At 33.4% G+C, this 19,380-nt stretch overlaps 1 protein-coding gene and 1 long non-coding RNA gene across 4 annotated transcripts in view; both read right to left on the bottom strand.

The window, feature by feature from the left end:
- Window positions 1–19,380, bottom strand: part of LOC114331525 (netrin-1-like) — a 330,627-nt gene that overhangs the window by 251,343 nt on the left and 59,904 nt on the right. The gene's annotated exons all lie outside the window — the stretch shown is intronic.
- LOC126888471 (uncharacterized) lies at window positions 5,328–18,478 on the bottom strand. Of its 2 annotated transcripts, none has more exons than XR_007699569.1 (2): window positions 18,117–18,478; window positions 5,328–6,461 (listed from the first exon to the last, which is right to left on the bottom strand). It is a non-coding gene; the product is annotated as an uncharacterized LOC126888471 (long non-coding RNA). The 2 variants fall into 2 exon arrangements; XR_007699568.1 differs by lacking the exon at window positions 18,117–18,478 and adding an exon at window positions 7,088–8,487.

Here is a 19,380-nt window from a genome sequence, read left to right on the forward strand (position 1 = left end):
AATTAATAATATATGTAGATGTTACGGTCAATGATGTAAATTGGACATTGACGTTAATGGCCGGGCATTGTCGTGAATGTCCATTTTCCTTGGTTATTAACGACAATGCCCGGCCATTAACGACAATAACCTTAAATATTGGCGAATGTTGTAAAAACTTAACGTAAAATTAGATTTTTCATCAATAACTGGTCAATAACGACAGTGGCCAGAAGCAAATGGCCAATGTTGATAAATCGATGCCTCAGAAACTCAGAAGCTAATCGGTGTAAGTCAATAAGTGTTTAAAATGAGATACTAAGATATTTCTGAAAGTAGTTGCAGAAATATAAGTAATTATTAAAAGCTAATAAAACATTTTTATTTATCATAATATGGGTAACATATTCATAAATACAAACAAGGAAATAATAATGTTTTTATATACAGTATGGTGCAAATGAAAGGAATAAATTCGTTATTTCGTAAACCGGCGACTTTAAGGAAAAATCCCGAAACAGGTCGATTTTTATTTTTAAATTATGATATTTTGGCATATATGGCATACTAGTGACGTCATCCATCTGGGTGTGATGACGTAACCGATGATTGTTTTAAATGACAATAGGGGTCGTGTACTTAATTTAATTTATTTAATTCAAAATACATTTTACTGCTGTCATGAAGCCAAAAAAAAATGTTTATTTCACAAATAAACAATGGTTTTTCGCTTAAATTAATGTTTAAACTTCCAAGAGGCAGGTGGCTGGTGGGAGCTGGCTTGATCATTTAATTTCATTCTCTAGTGCTTTGTTGTTTTTTTAGCACCCGGTGTTCTCAAAATATTTTTCGCTTCTTTAATTTCACTTATTCGGCTATGTATTCGTCACAGTTTAGAAATTATTTATTGTCATCACGTTTTCACTTGGCTATTAAGTTTATATAATTATTAAAATGAGTGCGCAAATCGTTGATATCCATTAACACTTATTAAATAAATTTACGAGTAATTTCAGCACGAAAACAATACACAATATACACACATGAGGTAAAAAATTGTAGTAAACCTACACATAACCTATCTTTTAGTCAAAATTTCAACATTGACCGATTAACAACGGGCATTGTCGACATTGGTCGGGCAATGATAGAAATGTTATCAAGAATTTAAAATTATCATCAATGTCCAGTTTCTATGGAGAATAACGTTAATATTCGGCCATTGTCGATGTTCCGTCTCCTTATGGTTTAGTTAATTTTTGTTTCGATTTTATTTTACATGTAGATGCATATCAGAACATTCCTAAAGCTTGGCTAAATTATTTTCCAGAAATATCTTAATAGATTAAAATAAATTCATTCTTACCCATAGTTCTGGGTAATATTTGTCAATTGTATTCCTGATTCTCTTTATAAAGTTAGGTATTTGGAAAGTTTGTGCGAGGCAAGCTATGTTGCTGCTTCTTAGAAGGACAGTGATGACGATTTGTTAATTACGTTTTTTTTTCCAAAGTGAAATTTTGTAGAAGAGATAAAGACATTTTTGCTTTCCCCACCACACGGGATTTCTGGTCGAGCGCTTTTTGTAATTTTAGTAGGTAGTAGCGAACAAAACTTTGATCTGTAAACACCTCTAGCAATCAATAAAGAGTTCTATCGAAAAGTGTCGCCGAATATTATTTTAATTGCTAAAGTAATATTTAATAGCATCGTATATTCACGGTAAACTAATCGTGAAACAAACAGTCGACAATGACCAATTCAACCGGCCATTGTCGATAGTGCCCGGCCAATAACGTTATTGGCCGGATTTACGTCATTGTCCGTAACATAGATACTATCAAATTATTTTTACCAACTAATAGTTGAACGACCTACTTTTCCAATAAAATTTCCTCTAAATTATTTATGGTTTTGACATGTCGTTAACATCGGTAAATCACTGGTAATCATAAATACGCCACAAAAAATCGTATCCAATATAGTAAGAAATTATCGTAATATTTGCCTAATGTAAATAATACGTGCTTTGTAGAACCTTCTCCCACACGGATGACTGTTGTAAATGCAGTAGAAGTTATTATTTATGGTCAAATTTAATCGTAGTTTTACACACGTTCCCGTCAACATAATAATTAATGAGAATAGAAATCGGGAATAAATAAAAACAGAAATGATTCACGTTCATTGTGTGTATGTAAAAAAATCTATTTTGCAAGTTTATCGGATTGATTATTGTTTATGACTTTTTCGGGGGTAATGCTCCGAGAGTTTTAAAATGAGCCGGTGAAAACGAAAGTGGAATAAATCAATTGCAGCCGTGTCTGAGGAATACATTGTTAAAATCTTTAAAAAAAAATCAAAAAAATCAACTGACTCTATTATCGTGCAATATGTGACAACTGGTGATGTTTTAAATGTCATCAAATCGCGTATCCCAAGTGAGTGGCAAAACCAGTGGCAATTTTCAGTGTCCAATCTTTGGAATATTAAACCGAACATTAAACCATGGACATGTTTCCCCACCAAAAGAAGGGATCAATTGACAATAACCCGCCTTAGGTTAGGTCATACCAGTACCTCACACAAGTTCTTAATAACAAAAGAACCCGAACTGAAATGTGATCAGTGTAACGTTATACTCTCGGTGAAACATATTGTAGACTGTCCAGTTTTCTCCACAGCAAGAAGAATTTACGGTATTCCAACAAACTTAGAGAAAGCACTTGGTGCAAATTGTTCGTTCACAAATATGTTAAACTATTTAGAAGCTATTAATTTTGTAAATATATAATATTTAATATGGTAAATCTGCTCCTCGCTAAAAACCTTCGGGTTCATGCGAATTTCTCAATAAAAAAATCTTATCTATATAAAAATATGATAAATATTGTCTTTATATGGGATTCACCACAGTTGTTTGTAATGACAATTACATTAACCTAAAAAGATTTGATGTTTCGATTGCCACTGAAGAAATCGTTTTCAACACCGCTTTCAAACTGAAATGCGCTGGTGTCTGATCGACCTATGGGGGAGCAGTACGATAAGGACTTGGGGCTCAGTGATACTCCTCCATAAATCCCTACCGGAAGGGCGTGGATGTCTAATATACCGATGTATATATAATGTTTTCAAAAATATTAGAAAGAAAAATTGTGTTTAAAGAGTGTATAGCCGCCGAATTGGTGAGGAGCTTATGTGTTGTCAATCTTAATACAATACATAAAATATGTACCTACTTGAAAGCAGAAAATATCTGAGGATGGTCATTTTTTGTTAAAACTTTTGCTAGCCGGTTTCTTTCTTTTTGATTTCCTTTTCATTGAGGCAGGTATTTTGGACTATATAATTAGGTGATAATTCCTTTTTTGATGTTTATGTAGTGATTCGAGTGGACATTTAAATATCTCTTGGTGTGTGTTGGCTTTCTGTAAACTTTGGTTGAGTATCCTGTACTTTGTTGCTTCTTTGGTGATTACTGCAATCAAAAAAAGGAGCTAATTTTTTTTTCTTTTTCCATGGCGTTTTTTCTGTTTCCTTGCCATTTGAAAAATACACTAATTTTTTTAATTTCATGATATGCCACTTTCATTCCCACCGGCTCGTATGATCGGATAAACTTTTACTGTATTTTAAGCAAAACCATAGAACTGAAACTAGATGGGTAGGAGCGGAAGAAGAATATATGGAGGTATAAAGATGGGCATATCTGGAGATGAAAAACAATTATTGAAATAATACAAATGTATGAACAACAAAAGATTTCAAACATTGCGATATTTCAAAGACTCAAATGGCCCCGACACGTAGCTAGAATGCAGAAAGGAAGAGTCCCCAAAGAATTAATAAATACTTAAGCTGACACAGCAAGTAAACGAGGACGACCTCGAAGAAAATGGATGGAATCAATAACAGAAGACTTGGGATTGTTAGGAAAACAAATCTGAAAAAACCTAGCACAAGATAGGAACAAATGGAAGAAATCCATTAAAGCCTTGGGTCTCTAAGGCCTATTTGAGCTGACGAATATATAAAGATTGGGATATATAAAAATTGAGAACTTCTTAAATTATTTATTTAAATATTAATATTATATACCTACTTGAGAGATATTTCTGTATGTCAGACAAACCAAACTGTTATAAAATTTTATTTTTCCATTTTAGTTTCATCGAAAACTTAACAAAAGAAACATAATTGGCATTCTTATCAACGCAATAAATATACCAGCAAACAGAAAATAAACTAAAAAGCTCCTATAAGCTATTAGCTATATTCAGTAGCTTGCCAATTTAGAGTATAATGTTACAAGCGAACGAAACTCTCAATCTAAGCTTTTATATTTTTTCTTATTTTCCACGTTCTGTCGCCATTTTCCCGTCTTAAGAGGTAGGAAATTAAAACTACGCCGTTCGACGAACCACTTTATTCCAGAATTTCAGACCGCATCAATCTACTCTCAGTCTTTAGAAGAGAGCTGAAGAACGATTCGTTAGTTACTCTGGGCCTTTTTTATTTTTTCATTTAAAGAAGGGAATTTAAGATACTTTGGTATTTCTAATTGTCTGTCTATACACCATTCTCCTATCTTATAGATATTTCATCTTTTTTCTAAATTCCAACATTACTTTAAAAATATTTAAAAGAATGTAACTGTAATAAAATTGTTCAATACTATTTATTTAGAAATGAATATTTGTGAGAAAGGTAAAAACTTTTCTAGTAAAAATATGTCGTCAACCACTAACAAAACTGACTTTGCTAATTTGCGTTTTTGAAATGCAATCGGGATTGAAGGAACATATATGGAAAAATAGATCCATTAGTTATAGATGTAACCATTAATGAAGAAGTAGATGCTTTGGAGGATGAAGAAATATATAGAATAACCTCCTGTAACAAATATTTACCACTTTGCAGTAGTATTTGTTGAACTAAAATGATAAGATGAAATGAATGAAGGAAGGGTGATGAACTGATAATGGAAGTATGGAGAGACAGAGGCAAACTGAATAGAGTTGGCTAGCAAGAGCTGCAAGAGAACAACTTGACACTCAAGGATGGATACGGCTCGTTTGCATGCCTTCAAAGAACAGTAGCTCAACCTAAAGAGAGATGATGACTAGAAAAGGGAAATCTTAAGATAAAAATATATGTTCAGAAAATAAATTAAATAAATATAGTAATATAATAAAATAGAAGAATAGAGAAGATAAATAAAATAGACTGAATTATGGGCGCCAGAAGTTGGAATGGACCAAACTTCCAGGTATCTTACACTGCTGTAAAATATTCAATATATTTAATTATTAAATTCAAAACTGGGAAAAAAAAAATAATTGGTATACAAAACAAATAAATATTTATTATATATAACTATCTAGATTATTGACAACCTCTAAGTTATGACAAGTGTAACTATGTAACTCTAAAATGACAATGAGAAATAATTACCTATTGTGATATAAATATAACTACCTATTAAAGTATTATTGGAGTAGCTTTCCTAGGAAGCATACCCTCAACTTACATCTAGGTTAAATGACAACCCTTCCCCAAATAATAGTACGAATAAAATACGTACAGCCTAATTGAATACTACCTGATAATATAATAATAAAAATACCTAATATAAATAATATTTTTATATAACTCTCAATGAGTTGACGGGTAACAAGTCCCTAAATGAACCAACGTAGTACTGGATACAAAAACCCTTTTATGACTAGTGGTTCTTAATAATAATAACAAGTAAAACTAGTACCGTCCTGAGGGGCTAGGTACTAGGGATTGATTCAAAGTTAATATAAAAAGGAAATGATTGATACGTTAACGTTAAATAATATTTGCAAAAAACTAATAAAAATTGATAAAGTATGAAAGCAAGTTAAATGATTTTAAAGTTAGAGAATTAAGACAATTATATATTTAATTTACATGGGAACAAGTCTAAAATTAATACAAACCAAGGGTAAAGAACATATATGTGGGAAGAATATTCGAGCTCGAAACTTCTACCAAGGAATTATGTAAATTTGGGGAACACTATCAACTTTAGGTATGGCTCTGATAAATTACAGTATACTTATGTTTTTGGAGGAAAGAAAAAATATATGTAATTAAATTATGAAAGTATAAGTATGCTAAATGTCCTGAAAAATTAAAAAAAACAGTATGTCTTTAACCGTTACAAATAAATGTCCCCAAAACAAACCCCTTTTCACAGGTTCCAATGTTCCTTGATGTCTAATATCCAAGTCCGTGGTACGAAGCTAACACCAATGTGGTGTAACGGTCCAACCGTTACTGAAACTGCCCCTCTGAGGGTTGCAGGAAGAAGAACCAAAATAAACAAGATCAAATGGGAGGCTGTATATCCTCCAGACCTGTCCCTTGTCGATTGAACCCTGGAAGTGCCTACCCGTGGTGTTGTTGGGTCTTTATAAGTTCATACGTCGTTTGAGATTTCTCCCGAAGGGCTAAAACCAAAAACATTCCCAGTTTATTTCCAATAAAACCTGTTATAAAAAGAAGTAAAAGAGAGAAGTTGACGAGGAAAGGTTTTTAGAAGAGAAGACTACAAAAACTCGACCTTTCATTGACCCCAAAAAAACCTATCTACCTTGACATTTTAACCATAGGTTGTGATAAGAGTTTTAACACATATGGCCTTGATTAGAATAGACAAGAAAACTTACAATTTAAATGTTGGATGTGATATTTTTGTTATTTTAACAAATAATATGTTTTTTTTTTTTCAAAAGTAGTTGTATATGTATTGTATAAAGAAATAGGTACTGTGGAAATATATGAACATACTAGATATGGGAAAAGAATTATGAAGTCTATAAAGTAAGATTTAATAAGTTTCAGGAAGTCATGACATAATTTTCAATAGGTTTTCAGAACTGGAAAATTTTGATGAACATAACCACATATTAAGTATATTCTTAGAGATATTTTCTGGATACATTATAGACACTGCAATATTCTACATCAAAGCCAATCGATGACTTGATTTAAATTCAATCCATAATGAAAATAATATTACAATGGCCAAAACTAGGACGCCATAATGAAAAACTAGTACACATAAAAAACATACCGGTGCAAAATCCTTCTTCTTACAGTTTCATTATATTTCGTCACTTTGATTCAAACACAAACTTAATAAAATAACTGGCAATACAGTAATAATTGAACCATGCGGCTAAAATATAATTTTCTCAATCACTTATTGTAAGAGATTACACCGCCCTTCTTGGCACTTCGCAGAGAACAATCACCCTCCTTGCTCCGTTCGACTTGATGACAGCTGGCGACCGGCGTCAATGCCAACTTCAAAAATCTATCAGTGATGCCACAGCACCTAGGTATGACGTCATCCAGAGGATTTTGTGCGAACGGCTTGTTTTAATTACGAGAAAAATAATTTTAACCATAATTAAATAAGGTGTTCCCATTAATAATTACTTAGATAAGTGATGGAACGTCACATTCCTCTCCTACTGGGAGAAAAAAAAATTTATTAAATTTTTTTTTTATTTATACTCTAAATATTAAACTAAAGTAGTAGTAGTGTATTATTTCGCGTTGATTCGCCAGATTACAAAATAACCACAAACCAAGGAATAGAGGAAAGCAGGAGAGTCCCTGCAACAGATATCATGACTTACAACAGATGACTCGAAGTCATATTAAAATATCCTCGGCATTGTCTAAAGCCAAAGATAAACTAAATAATTTACTAAAGTTCATAATAACAAATAAATGTCGAATGGGCCCGAAATCCAAAATTGAACTATCCAGGGACATCAGATTTATAAAATGTATATCCAAGGACGAACAACCAGGCAAAGGTGTGAGCCTGTTCGTACAATAACGCAAATAAATATACTGAAGTAAGACCAAAGAAATCAATAACTACAATAAGTGAAGAATCGAACACTTAATCCATATTTGAACTAACAATGGACACCAGATTCGTAATAGCATATCCAGAGAAGAACAATCAGGAAGATTTATGGAACAATTCTCACCAGTGCCAAATAATACAAATAGTAAACATATCAAAGTCATCCAAAAACTCATTAATCAAAATAAATGTGGAATCGGACACTTAATCCAAAGTCGGACTATCAATGGACACCAGATTCATAAAGCATATCCACAGAAGGACGACCAGGAAGATTTATGGACCAATTCACACCAATATTAAATCACATAAATAAATTAGGTATACGTACACCCACATCCGGTAGTACGAGCCTATACAACCAAATAAACAAAATAAGTGAGGAATCGGACACTTAATTCAAAATCGGACTATCAATGGATACCAGATTTATAAGAGCATATCCAAAGAAGAACGATCAGGAAGATTTATGGACCAATTCTCACTAATACTAAACTAAACAAACTAATGTCTAAGGAAAGAAGTGGGAATCTACTAAAAATAAACAATTGATTTGTTCAAACACCTCAAATACTAAACTAAGGAACCTACTATGTATATGAGTAGTCAACAACAACCATACTATGAAGTACGAGACATAATATAAACTAAGTACTTCCCTAACAAATGGTAAACATGCAACTGGAATAATTGGACTAATTACACAAGGATGGTTAGGAAATGCTGCAGACATTTCCCGACCAGAAATAATTTGATGGATAAACATCAGCGTACTCTGCTATGAAAACATAGGTGACGAAATCGGATAGCAGTGATCAGTTGCTGAATTTCGAACCCACGCATTCACTAGGTTACCTAGGAACCCACATTAACAGAGTATTGGCTGACTAGTTCTTAAGAAGAAATCCATATATACATCAGAATTCCAACTAATTCCAGAATCATACTGTGTAGGGCATAAGGACATAAATTATTACAAAGTATTTAAGATATCTGTGACAAATGTTGATAAAGTAAACCAATATCAAGTTAAGAACCACCACATCTTTCCAATATGGCAAATCTAATAACAAGATAATAAAAGATACATCTATAAAAAAAAAAGTAGGTAATCAAATATCAAAAATACAACATACAACCTGAGAGAAGTAGTGTATAATATTGTTAGTTCCATAGTTCCATACCAAATATCAATATTAAACCAACATACTTGTATGAGCCCATATTCAAATATATAAATATATAATAATCAACAACCCTTCTATACTAAGGGGTGAGGTGTACACTCTATAAGGTACAAGTAGGTTCTTACTAACTGGATAATCCTACTAACAGCATTAGTAATTAATAATGTTGATTCATAATAATTAAAGTGCAACATTAATAATGAAAAAAAAAATGATAAGCTCATACATAAGAGTACTACATAAATAATTAACCTAATGATTCATAAATTGGAAGTCATCTAACAACCATGCCAAAAGATAAAAATGGAGCTATGTACCTGCTCTATCTGGTGAATAAAACATTAAACTAAAATACTGAATCTTAATAAGGATCGAGCTAAAGACAAATAGAGGAAGAAGTTAGCTCAAACAACCCTATAAAGTTAATCTTCTTCCGAAGATGACGAATCAACCTCATCCATGGTGTTATCAGGCAGTAAATCCTTTAGGTGAAATTGTCCAATTCGTCTGTTAGTCGAATTGTCCTTCAATTCATATACTAACGGAGATATTACTTTCACAACCGTACAGGGAATATATTTCTGGCAAAATTTTGCCGAAATAGCATCACCCTTATTAGACTTTACAAAGTTTCGCTTCAACACTCTATCTCCAACGAAGAATCGCAGATCTCTTTTCCTCAAATTATACTGCCGCTGGTTCCTTAAATAGGAAGTTTTTAACTTCTTCCTAATGTCAGAAAAAATTTGAGGTAGAGTCTGGAGATCATCTAAGCGATGAAGGTTATCGGATATCTGAGGGAGATTTGTGGAAGTGTCTGAGATTGCACCAAAATAGTCACCAGATAAAGCAACATTTCTACCAAAATTGAGATATGCCGGAGAACATTGGGTCACCTCATGGACAGAGGTCCTTATGGCTTGAGCGATGGAATGGATATATTGATCCCAAGCTCTGTGATCTGGGAATGTATAAGACCTAAGGGCTGTGACGATACTGCGATTCACTCTCTCAGTATGATTGGCTTGAGGATGGTAGGCAGCATTATAAAAGGTCTTCTGAACCTTATATTTAGCTAAAAGATCTTTAAAGGCCTTTGATACAAACTGAGGACCGTTGTCACATGACACAATTTGGGGAACACCATACACCAAAAAGACTTGTTCTTCCAAATATTTCAAAATTGCTGGAGTTGTGGCCTGACGAAGAGGACAAACTAAAGGAAATTTGGTGAAATAATCCACAACTACCAAGCAATAGGTATTACCCTTGTAGCTCCGAGGATACGGTCCAATGAGATCCATTGAGATCATCTGCCAAGGAAAATTAATGTTCCTGAAGGACCCCATAAGTCCAGCTTGTGGTAAATTACTTGGTTTACAAGTAGCACAAACCATGCATTTAGAAATGTACTTTTTAATAGACTTCCGCATGCCAGGCCAATAATATAACTCAGCAATACGATGAAAAGTTTTATAAAAACCAAAATGTCCAGCAGTAACTTCATCATGAGACATACGTAATATGTTTTCCCTATTTGGCGTAGGTACAACTATTTTCCAATCTGACATATTGGATAAGGCCTCTATAGGACTTAAGATATGTTTGTAGAGTATATTGTTCTCTACCTTAAAATCGGGATAATTTTGTGGGTCTTGAGTAACCCTATCAATCATATTCTGATACCACTCATCAGGAGTTAATGTGGACAAATCGAATACATTAAGGTCATGGACACGGGAAAGAGCATCAGCAACCACTACACCGTTGGCCTTTCGATGAACAATTTTATATGAATAGGCAGCCAGTTTGCATATCCATCGGGAAAGTCTCTGAGATGGGTTTTTCATACTATGAAGCCATACCAAGGAACTATGGTCCGTAATTATAGTGAAATTACGACCCTCTAAATAATAACGGAATGCTTCCAACCCATGTATGATAGCTAAGAGTTCTTTCTCCGTGGTGGAATAGTTTTTCTGGGCCTTATTTAATTTCTTACTCGTGTAGGCTATGGGATGTTCAGAGCCATCTTTCAACTGAAACAACACGCCACCAGAAGCAGTATTAGAGCAATCAGTCATCAAATAAAAATGCTCGTTAAAATTAGGTGACATCATAACCGGTGCGCTAGTTAAAGCCTCTTTAACGCGCCTAAAAGCTTCATCGGCCTCAGGAGTCCAAGTAATGGTCTGCCCTTTTTTTCTGTTCTTCAAAAGATCAGTAAGAGGTGACAACAAGGTAGAGTACGAAGGTACAAACCGGCGATAATATCCACACATTCCCAATATCCTACGGACTTGGGTGGTGGTCTTAGGTATAGGAAAATTCTTAATAGCAACTATTTTCTCCGGATCAGTCCTTAGACCCTGGTTATCCACAACATAACCCAGAAACTTAAGACTAGGACGACAGAACTGACACTTATCCAAATTAATCGTTAGATTAGCTTCCTTAAGACGTAAGAATAACTTATCTAAAATTTCCATATGAAGGGAAAAATCAGGAGTGACAACCAAAATATCGTCCAAATAATAGAAAACATAGGGCTCTAACTGTGGACCAATGACTAAATCCATCAGACGACACATTGTCTGAGGAGCAGAAACAAGACCAAAAGGCATGGTGACAAACTGGAATAATCCTTTACCACTGACAGCAAAAGCAGTATACTTCTTGCTCTCTTCACTCAGTGGGATCTGTAAGAAGGCCTTAGACAAATCTATCGAAGAGATGTATTTGGCATTCTGAAGTTTGCTCAAAATCACATCAATTCGGGGAATTGGATAAGCATCCCTGTTAGTGGTGATACTGTTTAGTTTTCGACCATCAAAGCAGATCCTGAAGGATCCATCCTTCTTCTTTGTTAACCAGAGTGGGGAACAATAGGACGACGTTGAATGTTCTATGATATTTAAAGCAAGCATCGAATCTACTTCTTTTTCTAAATCTGCCTGCCAGGCTTGAGGTATGGGATACTGATATAATCTGAAAGGAGTAGGATTTCCCACCTCAATAGTGTGAGATATTAATGAAGTACGACCTAGTTTGTCATTTGAAGAAATAGTAGTAAACTGAGAGATCATATTCTCCAATTGCCTTTGTTCAGAACTAGATAAACTGGAAAAATCATGAATAGCACTAAGGGTAGACAGATTAAATTCAGATATGGAAAAAGAAAAATCAGAACAACTTAAGGTGCTATTAAAAGCATTGAAGAAGTCCATACCTAAAATTATAGAATTCTGTACAGAAGGAATAACATAAAATGTAATTTTCCTACATAAATTTGCCACTGTGATTTCAATTTGGAGTTTGCCTGTAATAGATTGGACTGTACCATCTGCAGTAGATACATGCAAAGATGAAATGGGCATAATGGGAATATTAGCATTTTTCAATAAATTTAATGAATGTGCTCCTATCAATGAAATATTAGAGCCACTATCTAATAAAGCTAAACAGGATTGTCCTAAAATTTGAATAGGTAGATATGGCCTATTATCATTTTGTTTCCTAACTAATAAAGAGTTAATATCTAAATCTAAAATATTTGGTTGGATACAACCATTATATGGAATTACTTCACCATCAAAATTATTATTATACTTAACACTACCAATTAAAGAAGAATTTGTGGCTTTGCAACCCTGTGAATCATGTGCGTTCAACGTATCATGACTAAAACTTAATTTCTGGACTGATTTTGATTTGTGGTGTGTGCTTGTTTCCTGAACGATGCCTTCTTCCCTTTCCGATTGGAAGATGGGTTTGAGTTGCTTGGTGTGCTTGGGCCAGCTGTATCGTTTTCTGATGGGGTTTGATTCCCTGATTGGGTGTTGGACGGAGAAACGCTCAGGGGACGGACCTCCGACATTTCGTTTCCCGAACACTTGAAACAATTTCTTTTGAGGGTATTTTCCCTACCACAACCGTGGCAGAAAATACGAGTTTGAGGGATACCACAATCATTGAACTTATGATTAGACTGGTGACAATTCCAGCAAACAACGGAACTGAAAACAGAAACATTATGTTCAGGGCCCTTATTTTGCCAAGAACGTTGTCTAAAGGAAGTTGGTTGAGAAGAAGAGGTAGAAGAGGGTCGAGATGAAGATGGAGGCTGAGAAGACCAGGATAACGTTTCCTCCAAACGTTTGCACTTTACAGTGAGATCATCAATACTCTGGATGTCCATAAGAGCTAACTGTTGATGGTAAAAAGGTAATAAACATTTTAAGATGATTTTTATTTTGGACAAATCAGATAAAGGAGTGTCTAAACGGCTACACATGCCTAAAATAGTGTTAATGAACATAGTGACAGACTCCCCTGGTTTCTGCTTATGGTTTTTGATTTCATCCAAGAGATCATCCTGGTATGAGTAAGGAAGAAAATCTGACTTCAACTTGCGAACCAGATCAGACCAACAAGATAAATTACCTCTATTATTCATGAACCAGGTAAAAGCAGGACCGGTAAACAATTCAGCTGAAGCAGCAAACAAATTTTCTTCAGAGACACCTCTAGATACACGAGGACATTCGACCTTTTCTAAAAATGTAATCACATCATTGTGCTGTTTTTCACCGGAAAATGAAACACCCCATTTGTGTACTTGCACGGGTTTGGAGTATGTGAAACTAGGAACGACACTGACTGGAGCATTAGGAGTAGATGTGGCTATGGGGTTAACCTTAGAATCAAGCTCACCCTCCAATGTAAGGATTTTAAGAGAAACAGACTTTTTAAAAGGTTCCTGCTCTTCTGTAGTACACTGTAACAAGTGTACCCGGCCAGAAATATGAGCTAGACGAGATATTAATCTAACATATTCATTGTCCTGTACAGTTCCCCTAAACTTCTCTATTTTCTTCGACAAGCTATCCAACGTTTCGGATATTCCTTTCCGTTGGTCCTCAAAAGGGATATGTACAGCCGAAAGTTGGGTGAAACTCCTATTGCCTGCTTCTTGCTTCAAAGCACCCCGCAGAAGATTGCGTTTTCTATCGACGGTTGCTGACTCCTCTGGTACTACGTCCCTAATTTTCAACTCATAGTCCAATTCGTCCACCAGAAGATGTTCAACTTTAAAAGCACACATGATGAAAGCAAAAATTATTGACAAGCAATCCAAAAGTCAGAAATACGAAATATACTTAAGTTTGTATGCAAAATATATAGGTACGGAGAAAATATTAGCAACACACCAACAAAATCAAAAATGGCCAGCAAAATATATATCAAATAAATACAGTAAATAAGGTATAATCAAGTAAATATAGTACCTAAATATTGGAAAAAAAAAATTTAGCTATTATACTTGTACCCAAAAAAAAATATGTAAGTATTAACGATCAACTGTACATACAAATACACCACTGGCTGAAGGAGTAAAATTTGCAATAATAATATTATATAATATATATGTTAGTTACTTATACTTCGTTTCAAATTCAACCTAGAATGTAAGCTGTATGACAACCTATAAAAAAGGTTTCAAAATCTCAACTAATTAATAGATCCAGCAGTGACAGTATACCTGTTAAGTATTAATAAGTAATTAAAAACAAAATAAATCAGAACAGAATGTATAAAAAGATATCAGAAGGGAATAATATAAATAAAAGAAAAAAAATGAACTAAAAGAACTACTGTCTTAGAACCTATAAAAGGTTGGCACCAAGTTGGGCTGCCGAATGTAACAAATATTTACCACTTTGCAGTAGTATTTGTTGAACTAAAATGATAAGATGAAATGAATGAAGGAAGGGTGATGAACTGATAATGGAAGTATGGAGAGACAGAGGCAAACTGAATAGAGTTGGCTAGCAAGAGCTGCAAGAGAACAACTTGACACTCAAGGATGGATACGGCTCGTTTGCATGCCTTCAAAGAACAGTAGCTCAACCTAAAGAGAGATGATGACTAGAAAAGGGAAATCTTAAGATAAAAATATATGTTCAGAAAATAAATTAAATAAATATAATAATATAATAAAATAGAAGAATAGAGAAGATAAATAAAATAGACTGAATTATGGGCGCCAGAAGTTGGAATGGACCAAACTTCCAGGTATCTTACACTGCTGTAAAATATTCAATATATTTAATTATTAAATTCAAAACTGGGAAAAAAAAAATAATTGGTATACAAAACAAATAAATATTTATTATATATAACTATCTAGATTATTGACAACCTCTAAGTTATGACAAGTGTAACTATGTAACTCTAAAATGACAATGAGAAATAATTACCTATTGTGATATAAATATAACTACCTATTAAATTATTATTGGAGTAGCTTTCCTAGGAAGCATACCCTCAACTTACATCTAGGTTAAATGACAACCCTTCCCCAAATAATAGTACGAATAAAATACGTACAGCCTAATTGAATACTACCTGATAATATAATAATAAAAATACCTAATATAAATAATATTTTTATATAACTCTCAATGAGTTGACGGGTAACAAGTCCCTAAATGAACCAACGTAGTACTGGATACAAAAACCCTTTTATGACTAGTGGTTCTTAATAATAATAACAAGTAAAACTAGTACCGTCCTGAGGGGCTAGGTACTAGGGATTGATTCAAAGTTAATATAAAAAGGAAATGATTGATACGTTAACGTTAAATAATATTTGCAAAAAACTAATAAAAATTGATAAAGTATGAAAGCAAGTTAAATGATTTTAAAGTTAGAGAATTAAGACAATTATACAGGGTGTCCCGAAAAGAATGGTCATAAATTATACCACATATTCTGGGGTTAAAAATAGTTCGGTTGAACCTAACTTACCTTAGTACAAATGTGCTCATAAAAAAAGTTACAGCCCTTTGAAGTTACAAAATGAAAATCGATTTTTTTCAATATATCGAAAACTCTCAAAAATTTTTTATTGAAAACGGGCATGTATCATTATTATGACAGGCCCACCTTAAAACCAAATTATAGTGAAATTTGTCCACCCCATAAAAAATTTATGGGGATTTTGTTCCCTTGAACCCCCCCAAACTTTTGTGTACGTTCCAATTAATTCATTATTGTGGTACCATTAGTTGAACACAACGTTTTTAAAACTTTTTTGCCTCTTAGTATTTTTTCGATAAGCCAGTTTTTATCGAGATGCGGCTACTTTTTTACTATATTTACATAAAAAATTTATGGGGGTTTTGTTCCTTTAAACCCCCCAAATGTTTGTGTACGTTCCAATTAAACTATCATTGTGGTACCATTAGTTAAACACAGTATTTTTAAAACTTTTTTGCCTCTTAGTCTTTTTTTGGTAAGTCAACTTTTATCGAGATGTGGCTTCTTTTTCAAAATATACCAAAAAATTTAAGTTATAAATAAATTTTCAGATTATAACAGGTGTCTATAATCATACTTAACCATATACAAATATGTGGTGGATTCGACAAATATTCAAAATATCTCGATAAACACTGGCTTATCAAAAAAGTACTAAGAGGCAAAAAAGTTTTAAAAATATTGTGTTTAACTAATGGTGCCACAATAATAATTTAATTGGAACGTACATAAAAGTTTGGGGGGGTTTAAGGGAACAAAACCCCCATAAAATTTTTATGGGGTACACAAATTTCACTATAATTTTTTTTTAAGATATTGCTACGATAAAAATTCCTCATGTCCATTTTCAATAAAAAAGCTCTAGGAGTTTTCGATATATTAAAAAAAATCCATTTTCATTTTGTAACTTCAAAGGGCTGTAACTTTTTTTGTGTGCACTATTGTATATAGGTAAGTGAGGTTTAATCACCCTATTTTTGACCCCAGAATCAGTGGTATAATTTATGACCAATCTTTTCGGGACACCCTGTATATTTAATTTACATGGGAACAAGTCTAAAATTAATACAAACCAAGGGTAAAGAACATATATGTGGGAAGAATATTCGAGCTCGAAACTTCTACCAAGGAATTATGTAAATTTGGGGAACACTATCAACTTTAGGTATGGCTCTGATAAATTACAGTATACTTATGTTTTTGGAGGAAAGAAAAAATATATGTAATTAAATTATGAAAGTATAAGTATGCTAAATGTCCTGAAAAATTAAAAAAAACAGTATGTCTTTAACCGTTACAAATAAATGTCCCCAAAACAAACCCCTTTTCACAGGTTCCAATGTTCCTTGATGTCTAATACCCAAGTCCGTGGTACGAAGCTAACACCAATGTGGTGTAACGGTCCAACCGTTACTGAAACTGCCCCTCTAAGGGTTGCAGGAAGAAGAACCAAAATAAACAAGATCAAATGGGAGGCTGTATATCCTCCAGACCTGTCCCTTGTCGATTGAACCCTGGAAGTGCCTACCCGTGGTGTTGTTGGGTCTTTATAAGTTCATACGTCGTTTGAGATTTCTCCCGAAGGGCTAAAACCAAAAACATTCCCAGTTTATTTCCAATAAAACCTGTTATAAAAAGAAGTAAAAGAGAGAAGTTGACGAGGAAAGGTTTTTAGAAGAGAAGACTACAAAAACTCGACCTTTCATTGACCCCAAAAAAACCTATCTACCTTGACATTTTAACCATAGGTTGTGATAAGAGTTTTAACACATATGGCCTTGATTAGAATAGACAAGAAAACTTACAATTTAAATGTTGGATGTGATATTTTTGTTATTTTAACAAATAATATGTTTTTTTTTTCAAAAGTAGTTGTATATGTATTGTATAAAGAAATAGGTACTGTGGAAATATATGAACATACTAGATATGGGAAAAGAATTATGAAGTCTATAAAGTAAGATTTAATAAGTTTCAGGAAGTCATGACATAATTTTCAATAGGTTTTCAGAACTGGAAAATTTTGATGAACATAACCACATATTAAGTATATTCTTAGAGATATTTTCTGGATACATTATAGACACTGCAATATTCTACATCAAAGCCAATCGATGACTTGATTTAAATTCAATCCATAATGAAAATAATATTACAATGGCCAAAACTAGGACGCCATAATGAAAAACTAGTACACATAAAAAACATACCGGTGCAAAATCCTTCTTCTTACAGTTTCATTATATTTCGTCACTTTGATTCAAACACAAACTTAATAAAATAACTGGCAATACAGTAATAATTGAACCATGCGGCTAAAATATAATTTTCTCAATCACTTATTGTAAGAGATTACACCGCCCTTCTTGGCACTTCGCAGAGAACAATCACCCTCCTTGCTCCGTTCGACTTGATGACAGCTGGCGACCGGCGTCAATGCCAACTTCAAAAATCTATCAGTGATGCCACAGCACCTAGGTATGACGTCATCCAGAGGATTTTGTGCGAACGGCTTGTTTTAATTACGAGAAAAATAATTTTAACCATAATTAAATAAGGTGTTCCCATTAATAATTACTTAATTAAGTGATGGAACGTCACACTCCTTACGAAGACAAGTAAGGGAAATGTTGAAAAGGATACGGCTGGAAACTGACCGACCGGAAACTATAAAAAGGAGAGAAGCCACAAGTGAGAATAACTGTATTTGATGGAAAATATGAGACGTGGACAACGTTCCATGATTTATTTACAAAGTTAGTTTATGAAAATAATTGATTATCTAACGTGGAAAAAAGGCAGTACCTCAAAACACAATTAAAAGGAGAAGCTAACATAATGATATAATATTGGCTTACCTATAACAGATGCGAATTATTAAGTACCCTAAACAATGCTCTTATTACTATGTTAAAAATAATGCTTTTAATCTGGAACAAAATGTCATTTGTGTACTCTTGATCTCCATGCTGGTTAAGAGTATGCACGTAGTAGCTTAAGAGTACCAGCCAGAGAGAGTCCAGACAAAGAAACCGATGCCTTCATAGGCTTAACAAAACCCATGTCCTTACTTCTTACAAATCCCACACTGCCTGTAATAATCAACAATAGGTGCAATTAGAACGAAAACATGCATTGTTTCGGAAAAATTCAAACAAGCTTATATTTTTCTAAAATTTTTTTTGTTAGTTTATATACATGTGAAAGTAAAAAGTTCTACTCGCAGATTTGGTCGCTAATTGTTTATTAATTGTTTAAACAATAATAATTATTTTGTATAAATAATTTTAAAAATATCGTTAAATTCATTATTTTACTTTGATCAAATATGTTTCTATTTTGTTTTTGATTATGCTAAATCCGAATATGGCATTGTAATTTGAAAATTCTTATACAGAAGCTCTTATACAGTGTGTCTGCGTAGCTAGGAACCACATGGAAAAATTTTTTATTATTAATTTTACGAAAAAAAGT

The sequence above is a fragment of the Diabrotica virgifera genome, chromosome 7, assembly GCF_917563875.1.
Source record: "Diabrotica virgifera virgifera chromosome 7, PGI_DIABVI_V3a".
Lineage (NCBI taxonomy): Eukaryota > Metazoa > Arthropoda > Insecta > Coleoptera > Chrysomelidae > Diabrotica > Diabrotica virgifera.